This window comes from Gossypium arboreum, chromosome 11 (genome assembly GCF_025698485.1).
Source record: "Gossypium arboreum isolate Shixiya-1 chromosome 11, ASM2569848v2, whole genome shotgun sequence".
Classification (NCBI taxonomy): Eukaryota; Viridiplantae; Streptophyta; class Magnoliopsida; order Malvales; family Malvaceae; genus Gossypium; species Gossypium arboreum.
The window spans coordinates 13027290-13044998 of record NC_069080.1 but is presented as its reverse complement, the minus strand read 5'-3'; the positions used below and the strand labels follow the sequence as shown (position 1 = coordinate 13044998).

Below are 17709 nucleotides of genomic sequence, written 5' to 3'. Positions count from 1 at the left end.
TTTCGGGGTTGGCGAGTTATTATCGGAGATTCGTGGAAGGATTTTCGTGTTGGCGAGACCGATTAATCTAAACTTATAAGGAAGGGAGCACCTTTTGTTTGGACAAATAAGCGAAGAGGCTTTTGAGAGATCAAGAAGGTTTTGACTAAGCGCCAGCTTTTGATTCACCAGTCCGGTAAGGATTTCACTGTGTATAGCGATCGTCACATGTAGGTTTGGGTGCGTGTTGATGCAAGAGGGTAAAGTGGTCGCTATGGTTCACGACGCTTAAGCCACATGAGGTGAACTACCCTACTCATGACTTGGAATTGGCAGCAGATAATCTTTGCACTTAAGATATGGAGGCATTACGTATGGGGAGAAATGCATCATCTATACGGATCACAAGAGTCTTAAGTACTTGCGACTCAAAAGGAGTGAATCTTAGGCGTGAAGGTGGATAGAGTTGTTAAAGGACTATGACTGTTCGATCGAATATCATCCAGGTAAGGCGAATGTCGTGGCTAATGCGCTAAGTCGAAGGACGGTGGCAGAATTAAATGCGATGTTTACTCGTCTAAGTTTGTATGACGATGGAAGTTTATTGGCCGAATTACAGGTAAGACCGACTTGGGTAGAACAGATTAAGAAGCAACAGCTTGGAGGACGAGTCGTTGGTTGCTCGGGTTCGACAAGTTGAGAAAGGGAGAATCGACTTTGGGTTAAATAGTGAGGAGTTCTTTGTTTTCGAGGAAGAATTTGTATGCCGAAAGACTCGACTTGAGATTGATGATTTTGAAAGAGGCACATAATGGACCTTGTGCTATGCATCCAGGAGGGAGTAAGTTGTATCGAGACTTGCGAGAGAAATATTGGTGGCCTGGGCTTAAGCGAGAAGTGACCGAATTTGTTGGGAGATGTTTGACATGTCAACAAGTGAAGGCCGAGCATCAACTACCTTCGGGATTGTTACAGCCGGTAAAGATACCACTTTGGAAGTGGGAAAGGGTAACTATGGACTTTGTAAGTGGGTTGCCGTTGACACCTTCTAGGAAGGATTCGGTTTGGGTGATTGTGGATAGACTCACGAAATCGCTCATTTCATACTGTCCAACCAATTACTCACTTGAAGTTGGCGGATTGTATGTGGCGAAAATAGTGCGATTGCATGGTGTGCCAAGATCGATAATTTCGCATCGAGACCCAAGGTTTACATCTCGGTTTTGGCGAAGTTGCATGAGGCATTGGGAACGCGATTGGATTTCAAGACGGCTTTTCATCCTCGATCGGATGGGCGATCGAGAGGGTTATTCAGATTTAGAGGATATGTTGAGGGTTGTGCTATTGAGTTTAAAGGCACTGGAGGACCATTTGCCCTTAGCGGAGTTCGCATATAACAACAGCTTACCAAGCAAGTATTCAGATGGCTCCATATGAGGCACTATATGGGCGAAGGTGTCGCCGCCTACTTGTTGGGCGTAATTGGGGAAAGGCAAATACTTGGGCGAGTTGGTGGCGACATCAAGACAAGATTAAGGTAATCGGAAGAGGTTAAAAGAGGCGGCGGATCGACAAAAGTCTTATGCCAATCTGAAGCGTAAGGATATTGAATATGCGGTAGGAGACATGGTCTTTTGAAAGTTTCGCCTTGGAAGAAGATCTTGAGATTTGGTAAGAAGGGTAAGTTGAGCCCACGGTTTATTGGGCCTTACCAATCATTAAGCGGATAGGTAGGTGGCTTATCACTAGAGTTACCTCGAATCTGGATCGCATTCACGATGTCTTCCATGTGTCCATGCTAAGGCGATATCGTTCGACCCAACTCATATCGTGCGATTCAGTAAATTGAGGTACAATCGGATTTGACCTTTGAAGAGGAACTCGTGCAAATACTTGATCGTGATGTCAAGGTGTTGAGAAGGAGGTCACTCCGTTGGTGAAGGTACTTTGGAGGAACCATGGCAAGGAAGAAGCTACTTGGGAGACCAAGAGGCAATCGTCGTGATACCCTCAACTGTTTGGACGAGTAAATTTCGAGGTCAAATTTCTTTAAGGAGGGTAGAGTTGTAACATCCGATTTTCGGGTTTTTGATTCTTGATATTTTAAGTAAATTTCTAAAATTTGGTATGTGATTATAGAATTCATAATTTGGGTATGTTAATGGGCTTATGGAAGGCCCATGAGTTGGCCAAAACCCGGTAGAATTTTTAAATTTTGGACTTAGGAGTTAGGGGTTCTGGCTAGGTGCCCTTATATTAAGTTGTGGGTAAAAGGCATCACACAAAGAGCTTTGGTAAAGTGGCAAGGGTGACGCCACTAAGCTCCTAAAAAGGTGGCGTGTGGAGCATTAGGGAAGTCCCGGTTCGATTCCTGTGTTGGCAAATAAGAGGATTTATTTTATGTGCGGGAAGGGTAAGTGTTGGAACCTAAGTGGATTACGTAAGAGGAGAGTTGGATCAAGTCAAATGCATAAATTAAGGAGGGATAAGGGGAGAGATTTTAGGGATTTGAGAGAAGGATAGAGCTTAGCCGTTTGGAAGGGAGATTTGAGAGGGGATTTTCGGCAGAAGGGTATTAGGCTAGTTAATTTCGGCATTAGGGTCTGAGTGTGCGATTTCTTCTTTGGTATGTAGCCTTCTTCTCTTTCTTTCTCCTCTTGCCGATTGTTCTTAAGCTAATCCTCTCTTTTCTCTTTCGTTATTTCTTCCACAAACTCTCTACATCTTATTCTTCCTCTCTTTCGCTTATAGTAAAAGCCGAACCTATCATTCTTTTCATTGCTAACCTAAATATCAACAAGCTAAATCCAAGGAGTCAAAGGAAGTCGATTGCTTTATAAAGGTATACACTTGTTCTTTTCTTTTAGCCGATTCTTGTTATTTTAAAAAGCCTTTCAACTCTTGTGTCAACACCCTTTTGGTCCATAACCACTTTTTCTTCAAGGACCCAAAAGCCAAAAGCACAAAGACTCTTGGGTAACTTGGTGGCCGATTCGTAGGATCCTTGTGGTACGGGTTCGCTAGTGTTTTAGAGTTGCATTGCGTTGAATCGGAGTTAACACGGATTGAAACCGTTTGGGTAAGTGAACCTTGGTAAGTGCTCGTAGCTTTAATCAATTCAATATTAGGGAGTTTAAGAAAAGCGAAACCTCTCTAATTTAGGAGATGGCGAATATGGGCATAGACTTTATGGGGTCTTCTTTTAATATTTTTGGTTTATTTATTGAAGGAGCAGCAAGGTGTAGTGTCGTTTTGGAGTAGCTTGGATCACCGGAGTAGCTAGGCCTAGTCATCAATCGCGACAAAGGTAAGGTGCCTAAGGCCATTATGGATGGTGGTCGAATGTGTAAGTGTTAATATTGGAAAGTTCTTATTTTGGTTCAATTATTGCGAGCTGATCTAGTTAACAACTGATTATAAGAGAAATCACATAGGAGATCTCGTCAAGGAAAATCGCAAATCGTGTGTAAACGAACCCTTTCATAGCTTAAAGCGATAAAATGTTAAAAAGCGAAATGCCTAATTACGGCATTTCGAGGACTTAATGAGCAGCGAATGCTCACTAGTTGGTTAGAATTGATGAGACGATGATCGAGAACGATGGAAACGGTAAGAATGTGATTTTTGGCGTTCTTGGTAAGTTGGGCCTCGAGGGGTCAAGTGGGGCCCATTGGGCTTTCGGCCCATTTGGGTAAAATTGGTAGAAAACGAAATCGTTAAATTGCATGATAAAACCGTTAAAACCGTTATGGAATATAGGCTAAATGGGCCTAGATGACGAAATTGGCTAAGTAGGGCCCATTAGGGGTTTTAGGCCCAATAACTCGATTTCGCTAAAAATGGGCCAGAATCACTGTTTGCACCCATGAATTGTTAGTAATCGTTAATGAATGTGGAAACCCTAATTTGTGGTAAAACTACAAGATTACCCTTATACCATGAAAATGACCGTTTTGCCCCTAGGTAAAAATGACCATTATACTCCTAGGGTTTATGTATGTTTTTAATACATGGGATTTTGATAAATATGGTATGTATGATATGCACATGAAATGTATGATATGCACATGATATGTATGATATGCACATGAGGTAATCATAAATGCATTGGGTTGGGTTATTATGTGGATGGAGGAAGTGAAAAAGGGCTTATGCCCCAGTTATCGAAAGGGCTTATGCCCCAGTTATAAAAGGGCTTATGCCCCAGTTATTGAAAGGGCTTTGGCCCCAGTTATTAAAAGAGGCTAGGCCTCCAGTTATATGATAAAGCAGCTATGCTGCCAGTGGAGAGTTTGGCGGGGTGGGTCGAGTTAATCCCCACATGGTGTGTTGGTTGGTACGGGTGGAGAGCAATGGATGGTGGGTTGAGTAGTCTCCCAAATGGGTTGCATTCTTCATTGAAATTATATGTGACATTGAAATGGGCCTAAGGGCCATACCGCTTCTGATAAAAAAGGCTTGCCCAAGAATATGAAATATGAAAATGCTTGACCAAGATTATGAAATATGAAACATGAAAAGGCTTGACCAAAGATATGAAATATGAAATATGAAAAGGGCTACTACCCAAGCATGATTGAGATTGGATTTGGGCTTAGACCCAACAGGCCGTTATTGTTTTGGGCTCTGAAAGGGGCTTGTTGCACACTGAGTTTCCAAACTCACCCCCCTTTCCTTAACCTTGCAGGTGAACCTTAATATGGGGACTTGGGCCGGAGAGGATTCAGAGTGGCCACGGTGATTGTCTTTGGACTTTTAAATAAGTGTTGGTTTTCATTTAATTTCCTTTAATTATTATTTATTTTTGGGTTGTAATAAGGCCAATTTTAACTTTCCTTTTATTTCTTTTCGGAATTATTTTAATTTTAATAACTTTAAAAATTGGTTAATAATTATTCAAATGGGCTAGACTTAGGACGTGTTTTCAAAATGATACTTGTTTTCAAAATATCTCAACACCACGATTAATCGATTTATCAAAGACGCCCACTTAAACAAATTTAAACTCGATATAACAAAGTGTGGCTATGGTTGTGGGCATGTCAGATTGGATCCAATCAAAGAGCTTGGTACTTAAGCGACCTTCATGGCTCACCTCCTCTGTCTCTCGATACCTACCGGTGCCCAGCTTCCATACACTTTGTTAACTCAATAAAATGTATGGTTTTAAAACACTAAAACGGGCGTGGGTTTTCAACTCCAATGTGGCACGTCAGATTCGGCCATAACGTCTGGGCCGGGTTTGGGGTGTTACAGTAATGGTTCGTATTAAACTTAACATAATTTAAATTCCAAGTACCTATACTTATTTCATTTATCTATCTTATAAATTATTTCATACAACTATTTTGTACATTTATTTCCATATGACCAATTCCTGTAAACATTTCACATTACCATTTTGTATAACCAATTCATTTAACCATTTGTTATATTACCTGAATATTAGTTGTTCAACAGATATCTTGGCGTTTCTCTTCCACGATCTTATTTATCTTTGACATGATGCCATAGTGTCTTTCAACTATGGTCTTACTCATTTTCTGTCATGTTGCCATGGTATCATTCAACCATGGTCTTATTCATTTCCCCGTCACGTTGCCATGGTATCTTTCAACCATGGTCTTACACATTTCATGTCACGTTGCCATGGTATCTTTCAACCATGGTCTTACACATTTCATATCAGGTTGCCATGGTATCTTTCAACCATGGTCTTACACGTTTCATATCAGGTTGCCATGGTATCTTTCAACCATCGTATTACACATTTCATATCAGGTTGCCATGGTATCTTTCAACCATGGTCTTACACGTTTCATATCAGGTTGCCATGGTATCTTTCAACCATGGTCTTACACGTTTCATATCAGGTTGCCATGGTATCTTTCAACCATGGTCTTACACATTTTCTATCATAGAGCACACTCCCGCGAACCTCATTCTTACAAAGGGATTACCGGTCCGTGCTAGATCCTCAGAATATAAACTCATAGAGTATTGTCTGGATTACCACCAAAGCTAAATCCCGCAACGACAATTACTCTAATGAGCTTGGATCTGAATTACCAGTCCAGGCTAAATTCAGACCCTAATTCGGATTACCCGTCCGAGCTAAATCCATTTTACACATATTCTTTGAGAGGGCTATATCAGGTTAGGATCACCCGTCCGGGCTAGATCCTTTTTACCGTCAATTCCTTTTCAGAGATCCATCGAATTTTCCTTTCATTCAACCGGGATTTCTTCCCATTTTATCAAATATATCAATGTTTCATCAATTTTCATATAATGAACATTCAAATCATATTCATATCAAAAACATGCATTTCAAGCATTTAAGAATATAATTCAAGTTACACGAACTTACCTCATTGATTGTTCGTGTTTATGATTTCATTATTCTGATATATTTTCTTTTCCATGATCAAGTCTCGTATTTGTGTCGTCCGGATCTTTATAAATAAATTTGATCATCATTTTCATTCATTTCATATTCTAATGCATTTAATTAATGCTCCGTGCAAAATTACCATTTTGCCCTAAACTTTTAATTAATGACGATTTCATCCTTAGGGTCAAGAAAATAAAATTCTTGCAATTTAATCCTTATTTCTAGCTAGTATTATCATAAATATCGATAATGATCCATGAATTCTATAAAATATCAAAATTTTCACAATTTCAACACTTTTCAATTTAATCCCTAAAACATGTTTTCCTCCGATCTTGAACTGAATTGATAATTTCGTTAAATTTTGTAATTTAAATAATCAAATAATCTATTTCATGCAATTTAGTCATTTTTGATATTTTTACAAAATTGCCCATAAAGTTTTACTTTTATTCAATTTAGTCCCTAAGCCTAAAACATGCAAATTAGCCATGCTAGATGAATATTCATACATATTTTCCTCCTCCTCCTCTCCATTCCACATCCTTAATTTATATAACATGCAACAAGTAACATTATCAATATTTTCACTATTTACTTATATGTACATTCAAAACTGTCCATTTGCGTCATAGTCACTAAATTATTTATATATTAAGCCACAGAACTCAAAATTAAGATACGTTAATTTTTCCTGAAACTAGACTCACATGTCTTCTTACCATAAAATTTTCAGAATTTTTGGTTTAGCCAATTAGTACATTTTATTCATTAAAATCTCCCCTATTTTGCTATTTGGCAGTTCTGACCACTCTTCACTAAAGTTTAATTATCTCTTTAAACAGAATTCAAATAATGTTATAATTTATTTCTTATAAAAATAGACTCATTAAGGAATTTAACCATATAAAGTATGTAACAAAATTATTTTTGTATAATTTTTAGTGATTTTTCCAAGTCAGAACAAGGGATCTTGAAATCATTCTGAACCAATCTCACAAAATATAAATATCTTAGAATACGAATTACTTTACTCTCTCTATTTATTTTATATAAAAATAGACTCAATAATATTTAATTCCATATCACCTTTAGCTTATAATTAAATTTCTATCATTTTTGGTGATTTTTCAAAGTTAGCCTATTACTACTGTCTAAAACTACTTTAGTGCAACATATTGATTACCAAGTTTATAACACTCCTATTTCCATTTTCTACCATATTTCCCATTATTTTCTCTCATTTCCCTTCACTAATATATCAAAAACATGGAACCATATAAAAGAAAACTCTACATTAACATCAATTCCATGCTTTTTCAACAATATTAGACTTAGAAATATATTGAAATCTTAATGTTCTTACCTTTTCTTATTAACTTCAATCTTTAACTTGATTTTTCTCTCTCCTCCAGCTTCTATTTCTTGAATCCAACTTGATATTCTTGCTCCCCATCACCTCCTTGCTATCTTTCTCTCTTGATGGCTATGGAAATTCTTTCAATTTTTAGGTGAGAATAATGAATTTTTGGTGAAAGGACTAAATTGTAAAGAAAGAAAACTTCTTTTCTTCTTACTCTTTCTCACGTTGGTTTGCATGGAAAGGAAAGATGATGAAAATTCTTCATCTTTCTTTCCTTATATACTAAATAAATAATAATAAAATAATATTAAATATCTCATAAAATATTAATAAAATAATATTGATCTAATTAATTAATTTAAAATATCATCAACATAATCATTACATTCTAGAATTCTCTCTCTTACTAATTGACCATTTTGCCCTTCATGATCTTTTAGAATTCCATCATTGAGTCATCATTTAATTTGGTAAAATTGCAATTTAGTCCCTCATAGTTCTTCACTTATTCAATTTGGTCCTAATTTATCCATTTTCCTTAGTTTCTAGATCATTCTACCCTTAAAATATTTACACTATTGGTCCTTAAACTTTTCATATTTACACTTTAACCCCTTAAGTCTTGAGTATTTACTCTTAGGCAATAAAACTTTTTTGACTTTTACAATTTAGTCCTTTCCTGAATCAAGATATCATAATTTACTTCCCAATGTTGCCATAACTCAAAACTTCCCTTTTTATCACTTTATTTCCTTATTTTATTATATCAAGGATAATATATTACTGTAAAGATTTTCGGGGTATTACAGGTACATTGGTTAGGCACTTAAGATGGTTGAATTAGCATGATTTGATCATGATTAATGGTATTTTGAATAGGTCTAATGGCTGGTAAATGGATTGTTTAGTGTCCAAGAAATCTTGAAATGGTAAAATTGATGTATGGGGTTCATGTAGGTGCACACAGCCTAAGAGACAGGCTGCCACACAACCGTCTGCTATACATGGTCTGCGACACGGTTGTGTGCCATACACGGTCTGCGACACGGCTGTGTGTATCAAGTAAGTGAGTCACATGGTTTGTGACATGGCCGTGTGTATCAAGTCAGAGAGTTACACAGCGTGATACATGGCCTACGACACAGCCGTGTGATCTAAGTCAGTGAGTTACACGATTTAATACACAGGTTGGGTGACGATAGTTTTATGATTCACTAAATTAGACTACGATCACGATAAAGGCAATTGCACCTATAGAATGGTAGTATAGTTGCGATGAGTCTAGAATATCGTATCCACGAGGACTAAAAGTACTAGTAATAACTATCTTTCTATTATTTAGCCTATAATTAAAGGGATTTGTTTTAATCTAAAATTAACTAAACTAATTAACTAATGAACGCGACAGAGAGTGAAGGAAATAATCAAATAAACCAACGATAAAGACAATACCCAAGGAAGAATCCACCTAGACTTCACTTATTATTCTGACTCTGAATAAAATGATTTATTCACTTGTCTTGATCCGAAAAAATCCCTAAATTATGTTAATATCTCTTTCGAGACTAAGAACAACTGACTCTAGGTTGATTAATTGAAATCTCTTTCTAATTAAAACCCCTATTATCGCATTAACTCGATTTATGGATTCCCTTATTAGATTTGACTCTAATCTGACAGATTTATGTCGTCTTATTTCTAGGATTACAATCAACTCCGCTTAATTATGCTAGATCTACTCTTAAATAGGGATTTTTGCTCCACTAAATAAGCATATCAAACTTGAATTAATATCCTGAAAATATTAAGGCAATAATTAATAACACATAATTAAGAACAAGAACAAGTATTTATCATGTAATTCAGAAAATTAAATAATAAGATCCATCATAGGTTTCATCTTCCCTAGGTACCTCGGGAATTTAGCTCATAATTTTGGGGAAAAACATCTCAAAAATAGGAAAACAACAAAACATAAAGAAATACAAAAACTTCAAGAGAAATTGAAGGGAGATCTTCAGTCTTGAAGGAGGTCCTGCTTCCGAGTTGAATCTGTTGGCGTTCTTTGAGTAATTTCTACTTTTTACTCCATGTGCCCTCTTAGGTCCTCTTCTAATGTGTATTTATAGACTTTAGAATGCTCAGAAACCATAAAAATTGGGTTTTTTTTGCGTAACAGGGAAGCAGGGTACGAAATCGACATGGACTGGTACATAGGTGTGTGGCCAGCTCGTGCGGAAATGCCCAGGCCGTGTGGATCCTAGAAACAGCTCTTGTTGCCCGATTTTGGCTCATTTTCTCGCTCCTTTCGCTCCCCTATACTCACCTAAGTATAGAAACATGAATTTAAAAGATTAGGAGTATCAAATTTACTAATCCATATAATCAATCATCCAAAAATGCATCAAGAATAGGATTAAAAACATGTCACTTTTATGGCTTATCAAATATCCCCACACTTAAGCATTTGCTAGTCCTCAAGCAAAATCCTCAACTCACAATTAAAATTAATCTTTCTCAACTTGTAATTCTCATCAATAATGTTTTGTCATAATTCACAGATAATCACACCTTGATAATTCAACTAAAAAAGCCCTAAAGATTCAAACAATCCAAGTCACACATTTTTTTAAGACACGAAAACATAGGTATCTCCCCTTATCTAAGTAATTACCTTTAACTCAAAAATTGGCAAAATTTTACATCCTCACTAAAGATTCACTCAAATCACTCAAAGTGTTTAAGGTTCAAAAATTAAGCACTCAAAAGTCAATTATGAAAAGTCATTACCATAGGCTTGCATGAAAATCAAATCTCCACCACTATAAAATGATATGATACACAAATCAGTAGGTCTTTAAAGGGTTGTAACGGGACCTGGGTTAAAGGTGTGGATAAAAGCTGAAAAAGAAGGTTAGAATCGAGATCGAATTGATAAATTACCTAACTAGAAAAATAAACTAATATTGAATAATTACATCAATCGAAATTATTACAGAATAACACGCGCTTCTTCTCAGAATATGAATTTAACTACTTAAGGTCAAAAACATAGAACTAGTAATAATCAACATAAATGTATTTTTTTTTCACTTTTTTTTAGAATAATGGATAATAATAAGAGAAAATTTAACAACTGAAACAAAAGAGCATAGTTAAACAACTAACCAAATCAAATCTCGACAAAAAGGGAGTCAATAAAACAGGAAACAATTCCCAATGAATCAAAAAAAAAGAAATGGGTTAATATTAAAGGGTAAATCAAGAAACAGTTTGTTAGGCTTAAATGGGGGTTCACTAATGGTTAATTATGAAGGTAGGCTTATGGGATAAGTGGATTAAAACCTAGGTGCCTTTATCATCTCAGTATATCAAATCAAAGGTGTGGTCTCGACATGTATAATTGAAGCAAGTTCTAGAATGACCAATCAGTATTGACACACTCATAACCAATAATAGAGTATGCAAGAAAAGTGTATGCTCTAAAGGCTCAAAATCTCACAAAAATTATGGTTTTTGATGTTAATCTTTCAAATCTCAAACTTTAAGGTAATACTTCAATTTAGGGAAACAACCTAAAATTTTTAATTCTGAAAATAGACTTATCATGCTTGATTCTCTAGTGTCTTAAAGTTTAAACAATCAATGCACAATTACCTATGAATATAATCTAAAACACATCAATGATAATCATAAATCAATAAAAATTCATTCTAATAGTAATGTGAGAAAATTACTTAAACACAAGACATAATTCAGAGATTTTCTAATAATTCTATAGATAACCTTCCCACACTTAAGATGTACATTGTCCTCAATGTATAAACATATAATCACAGTATAAACACAATATCATAAGAGAGGGAGAAAACTGAAACTGCCCTGAATATTGGATGAAATCTTCAGAATAGTGAAAAACGGAATTGCAATCAAATCTAAATGCAACTCATGATTCCGAGCAAACTAACAAGAAAATAAACACAAATAATAAAGAAGATTAAGGGTTATAACTCGATTAGAAACAACCATAAATCTTTCAAAAGATAATAATGAAAATAAGTTGAAGAGAAAAATAATAATAAAACAACTAAAACAAAATTAAAAAGAAAGATAAAAAACAATAAACTCAATGATATCAATAAACTTAAAAGTAATTGTAATGATAATAGTAAAAAAATACAAAAGAAAAAAAGAAAAAAATAGAAATAGCAAAATAAAAATAAAAATAAAAATAATAAAAATATATAGAAAATTAAAATTTAAAAATATGTAAAAATATAAGTATAAGAATAATAATTTAATTAATTAATTAGTAAAATAAAGATAAATAAGATAACAATTAAAATAAATAAAATAAAATAAAATTGGGGTGATTAACCTAGTTTTCACGTAGCTATAGACATTCTCATGTGTCTAGACCGTGTGTGTATTCCTTCACTTCTCCCATGATCATTAAGATCCCACACGCCCGTGTGGCCAGGCCGTGTGCTCCACACACCCGTGTGGCTAAACCACATAACTCTCTGACTTTGAAAAAAAATTAGCTCCAGGTTTCACACGGCCTAGGACACGCCTGTGTGGCCAGGCCGTGTGGGTCACATGGTCATGTCGCCAGGCTGTGTGTGTTTTCCTTCGCTTCTGCCATGCCCATGTGAGATCCTACATGCCCGTGTGGCCAGGCCATGTAGGTTAAAAACACACTCTTTTTTTTAGATTTTAAAAATTAATTAATTTTTAAAAAAAATCATGAAATAATGTTAAGAAAATTAGTAGTGTTAACACTCAGTTTGTCTATTGAGAAGTGCTTATTTAAAGTCTAATTTCAACTTACCTCGTATTCGCACGGTTACGGTGGTTCACGGATGATCACGTGATTTCGTGATAGGTTTTAAATATTTATAATTAATCGTTCTTGAAATTAACTATTATTGCGATGTAGGCAAGTGTACCTATCGAACAGTAGTATAGTTTTAGCAAGACCGGATTGTCGAACCCAAAGGAACTAAAAGTACTAGTAATGACTGTCTTTTTATTATCTAGCCTAAGAATAAAGAGGTTTTTGTTTTAACTAACTAATTATCTAAACTAAGAATTCACAGAGAATAGAATTGGGGAATTGCTTTTGGGAAAATCGATTGAATTCAGACAATACCTAAGGAAAAATCCACCTAGACTGTACTTGTTATTCTGGCTCCAAATCGGACGATTTATTCATTTAACTTGTTCCGTAGAGATCTCTAAGTCATGTTATTATCCCTATTCAGGACTAATAACGTCTAATCCCTAGATTGAATAATTGAGACCTTTCTCTAATTAACACCCTAGGGTTGCATTAACTCGATCTATGGATCCCCTTAATAGGTTTCACCCTAATCCGGAAAAATCTTGTCACCCTATGTCTAGGCGTGCAAACAACTCCGCTTAATTATGACAAATATACTCTTAGACAGGGTCTATTCCTCTTCTGAATAAGAGCTTATCTTGAATCAAGATCCGGGATATCAAAACAAGAATTAAGAACACATAATTAAGAACAAGTTAAATATTTATCATACAATTCGTAAAATAATAACAAGATTCGTCTTAGGTTTCATTCCCCTTAGGTATTTAGGGGTTTTAGTTCATAACTAAATAAGAAAACATCTTAGAATAATAAAGAATATAAAACATAAAGAAAACCCAAAACTCCTAAAGGGGAAATTGAGGAGAGATCTTCAGTCTTGATTATGAATCCGGCTTCTGAGATGGATCAATCGGCTTCCTTAGAGTAATTTCTTACTCCCTATTCTGTGTCTCATTTTCTTCCTCCTCTAGGGTGTATTTATAGGCTGTGGAATGCCTAAGAGCCCTCAAAATTAGCCTTTTCCGAATTGGACTCAACTTGGGCTCGGCAGGGACACGCCCGTGTGAGATTACTTCAGGCCGTGCTCGAATCTGCCAAATTGACACAGCCGTATGGTCTACCTGTGTGAGGAGGTCCAGGCCATGTTGATTTCGTACTTTGGCCTATTTTCTCCGTTTTTGGCCCGTTTCTCGTTCCTTTCGCTCTCCTATGCTCTCCTAAGTATAAAACATGAAATTAAAGCATTAGGAGCATCGAATTCACCAATTCTAATGGGAAATCATCCATAAAATGCGTTAAATATGGGTTAAAAATATGTATAAATTACGGTTTATCAACAGAGTCGAAACTCCTCTTTCTCACTGTCAATTCTATTATCAACATAAGGTTTTAGCCGAGTAATATTTACTTTAAAAGTGACAAATTTAGAATGATTTACCTCGACTGTACTGTATGAGAAAATATTCAGTACCGTAAAAAGAGTTGCTTCGTTTGCATTAAGCTCTAAAGTGGCGATTCAAGGGTCCGTTTTATCTAACAATACCTGATCGTCAATCTTAAATTGGTTCGTCCCATCCTTAGGCTCGTCATGGAATCTCTTTGGTTCATCGTGTACTCTAGGTTTCTCCTTAACGTGTGTCCGCCATTCATTTAGTTCATCGATTTGTAATCTTCTTTCATCATGATTTGTTCTGTTTTTGTTATGTAAACTGGACTACAGCTCTGTCACGTTTTTCTGAGGTGTTTCCTGCAAAGAATATTGAGCCACAAGGTTATTAACATTAACAAAACTCGTAATATCATCTTGATCACTAGATATCCTAACAGAATCACAAGCTTAGAGTTTAATCGTATCATCACCTACACGAAGTATTAACTCACTTGTACCAACATTTATGATAGTTCTAGCAGTTACTAAAAAGGGCCGTCCTAAAATCAATGTTACGTCACTGTCCTCATCCATGTCTAGAACAACAAAATCAACTGGGAAAATAAATTTATCAATTTTGACGAGTATGTCTTCAACAATACCCCTAAGAAATCTAATTTTTCTATCTGCCAATTGAATGCTCATCCTAGTTTGTTTGGTTTCCCAAGACCTAGTTGCTTAAACATTTTGTAGGGCATGACATTAATACTAGCCCCTAAATCAACCAAAACATTATTAACACTTAAACTACCAATTAAACAAGGAATACTAAAACTCCCTAGATCTTTCAATTTGTTGGGTAGTTTATTCTGCAAAATGGCTGAGCACATTGCATTTAGCTCCACGCGCGGCGAATCATTTAACTTCTACTTATTTGCTAAAAGCTCCTTTAAAAATTTAACGGAATTTGGCATCTGCGAAAGAGGTTCAATAAACGGTAAGTTAATATGTAATTTTTTCAACAGTTTAAGGAATTTACCAAATTGTTCATTTATGTGGTCTTTTCTTGCCGCATTTGGATATGGCATATGAGGTTTATATTCCTTACCGAACGAATTTTGCTTACTTTGGCTTACCTCAACCTTACCATTGCTTACCATAGTTTCTTGCTTCGATTCAGATTCAGATTCAGTTAACCCTTTTTCATATCGAACAGTGATCGCATGAAGCTGCTCCCTTGGGTTAGTTCAGGTGTTGCTTGGCAAGCTACCTTGTGATCGTTCTGAAATCATCTTTACCAATTGACCGGTTTGATTCTCAAGCCCTTGAATCGACGCTTGTTGATTTTTGAGTGTCGTTTCGGTGTTTTAGAAATGAGTTTCTAACACTGAAATAAACTTTGTCAACGTCTCTTCAAGGTTCGGTTTCTTCTCCTGTTGGTAAAGTGGATGAAAGCCTGGACTACCCTAAGAGAAATTGGGATGGTTCCTCCAACTTGCATTATAAGTGTTACTATACGGATTATTCTAAGGTCTAGAATTATTACCTATATAGTTGACTTGTTCGTCTTCTGTGCTTAGGTTGTAGGATCAATTTTTTGGATGGTTCCCTCCTCTATTTGTGCCATATTGCATCACCGGATGTACCTACATAGAACCATATAAACCATCAATCTTTTTATTCAAAAGTTTACCTGATTTGACAACTTGGTGACCGCATCAATGTTAAAAACACCGGCTGCTTTCATCAGCGTTGTCCTTATGACTTGCTACTGATAATTATTCAGTGACATCTCTTCTATAAACTCGTAAGCCTCTTTAGGTGTTTTGTTATTCAAAGTCCCAGCGACGGATGCATCGATCAATTGCCTAGTTGAGGGGTTCAAATTGTTGTAAAAAGTTTGAACCTGTAGCCATAAAGGTAACCCATAGTGAGGGCACCTTTTCAATAAATCCTTATACCTCTCTCATGCATCATATAAAGTCTCTAAATCCATTTGTACAAAGAAAGAGATATCATTCCTCAATATGGCTGTCTTAGCAGGTGGAAAGTACTTCAGCAAAAACTTCTCGGTCATTTGATCCCAAGTAGTGATAGAACCTCGTGATAGGGAGTTCAACCACTGCTTAGCCTTATTTCTCAACAAGAAGGGGAATAACCGTAGGTGAATGACATCATCAAAAATGTCATTTATCTTGAATGTGTCGCAGAATTCTAGGAAATTAGCCAAATGAGTATTTGGGTCTTCGTCCTGGAAACCATCAAACTGAACAAACTATTGAATCATTTGAATAGTATTAGGGTTCAGTTCAAAATTATTTGCAGCAACAGCAGGTCTAACAATACTCGATTTAGCCCTAGTTAAATTGGACTTGGCATAATCATACATAATACGAGGAGCAAGATTCGGATTTACAGGATTTACAACAACTATAGGAGGTAACTGATTATTATGATTTTCTGTCATCTCCTCAGTATTAATAATAATATCCTCTTGCTCTTCTATTGTACTTTGTTGACTTTGCCTCGCTTCTCTACAATTTCTGCGAGCTGTACTCTCGATCTCAGTGTCGAATACTAGAGGTCCTGACGGGTTTCTTCTAGTTATAAACTAAAGGAACCTGCTAGAAGCAAATAAAAGAAAATTTAGTAAATTAAAGTAAAAACAAAAATAAAATACAAAAAAAAAATAAAAAAATGGTTAAAGTAATAAAAACTAAGTGTTCCTAATATTTCAGTCCCCGGCAACAGTGCCAAAACTTGATGACCGTTTTATGATTCACTAACCTAGACTACGATCACGATAAAGGCAAGCGCACCTATCGAGTGGTAGTATAGCTACGATGAGTCCAGAATATCGTATCCACGAGGACTAAAAGTACTAGTAATAACTATCTTTCTATTATTTAGCCTACAATAAAAGGGATTTGTTTTAATCTAAAATTAACTAAACTAATTAACTAATGAACTTGACAGAGAGTGAAGGAAATAATCGAATAAACCAATGATAAAGACAATACCCAAGAAAGAATCCACCTAGACTTCACTTATTATTCTGACTCTGAATTAAATGATTTATTCACTTGTCTTGATTCGTAGAAATCCTTAAATTATGTTAATATCTCTTTTGAGACTAAGAACAACTGACTCTAGGTTGATTAATTGAAATCTTTTTCTAATTAAAACCCCTATTGTCGCATTAACTCGATTTATGGATTCCCTTATTAGATTTGACTCTAATCCGACAGATTTATGTCACATGTTTCTAGGATTGCAATCAACTCCGCTTAATTATGCTAGATCTACTCTTAAATAGGGACTTTTTCTCCACTGTATAAGCACATCAAACTTGAATTAATATCCTGAAAATATTAAGGCAAGAATTAATAACACATAATTAAGAACAAGAATAAGTATTTATCAAGTAATTCAGAAAATTAAATAATAAGATCCATCATAGGTTTCATCTTCCCTAGGTATCTAGGGAATTTAATTCATAATTTTGGGGAAAAACTTCTCAAAAATAGGAAAACAATAAAACATAAAGAAATTCAAAAACTTCGAGAGAAATTGAAGTGAGATCTTTAGTCTTGAAGGAGATCCTGCTTCCGAGTTGAATCCGTTGGCGTTCTTCAAGTAATTTCTACTTTATACTCTGTATGCCCCCTTAAGTCCTCTTCTAGTGTGTATTTATAGACTTTAGAATGCTCAGAAACCCTAAAAATTGGGTTTTTTTGCATAATAGGTAAGCAGGGTGCGAA

At 35.6% G+C, this 17709-nt stretch overlaps 1 non-coding gene across 1 annotated transcript; it reads left to right on the top strand.

The window, feature by feature from the left end:
* Positions 1–15870: 15870 nt before the first annotated feature.
* On the top strand, positions 15871–15977 carry LOC128284676 (small nucleolar RNA R71). Its single transcript, XR_008275098.1, has one exon. It is a non-coding gene; the product is annotated as a small nucleolar RNA R71 (small nucleolar RNA).
* The last annotated feature ends 1732 nt before the right edge of the window (positions 15978–17709 follow it).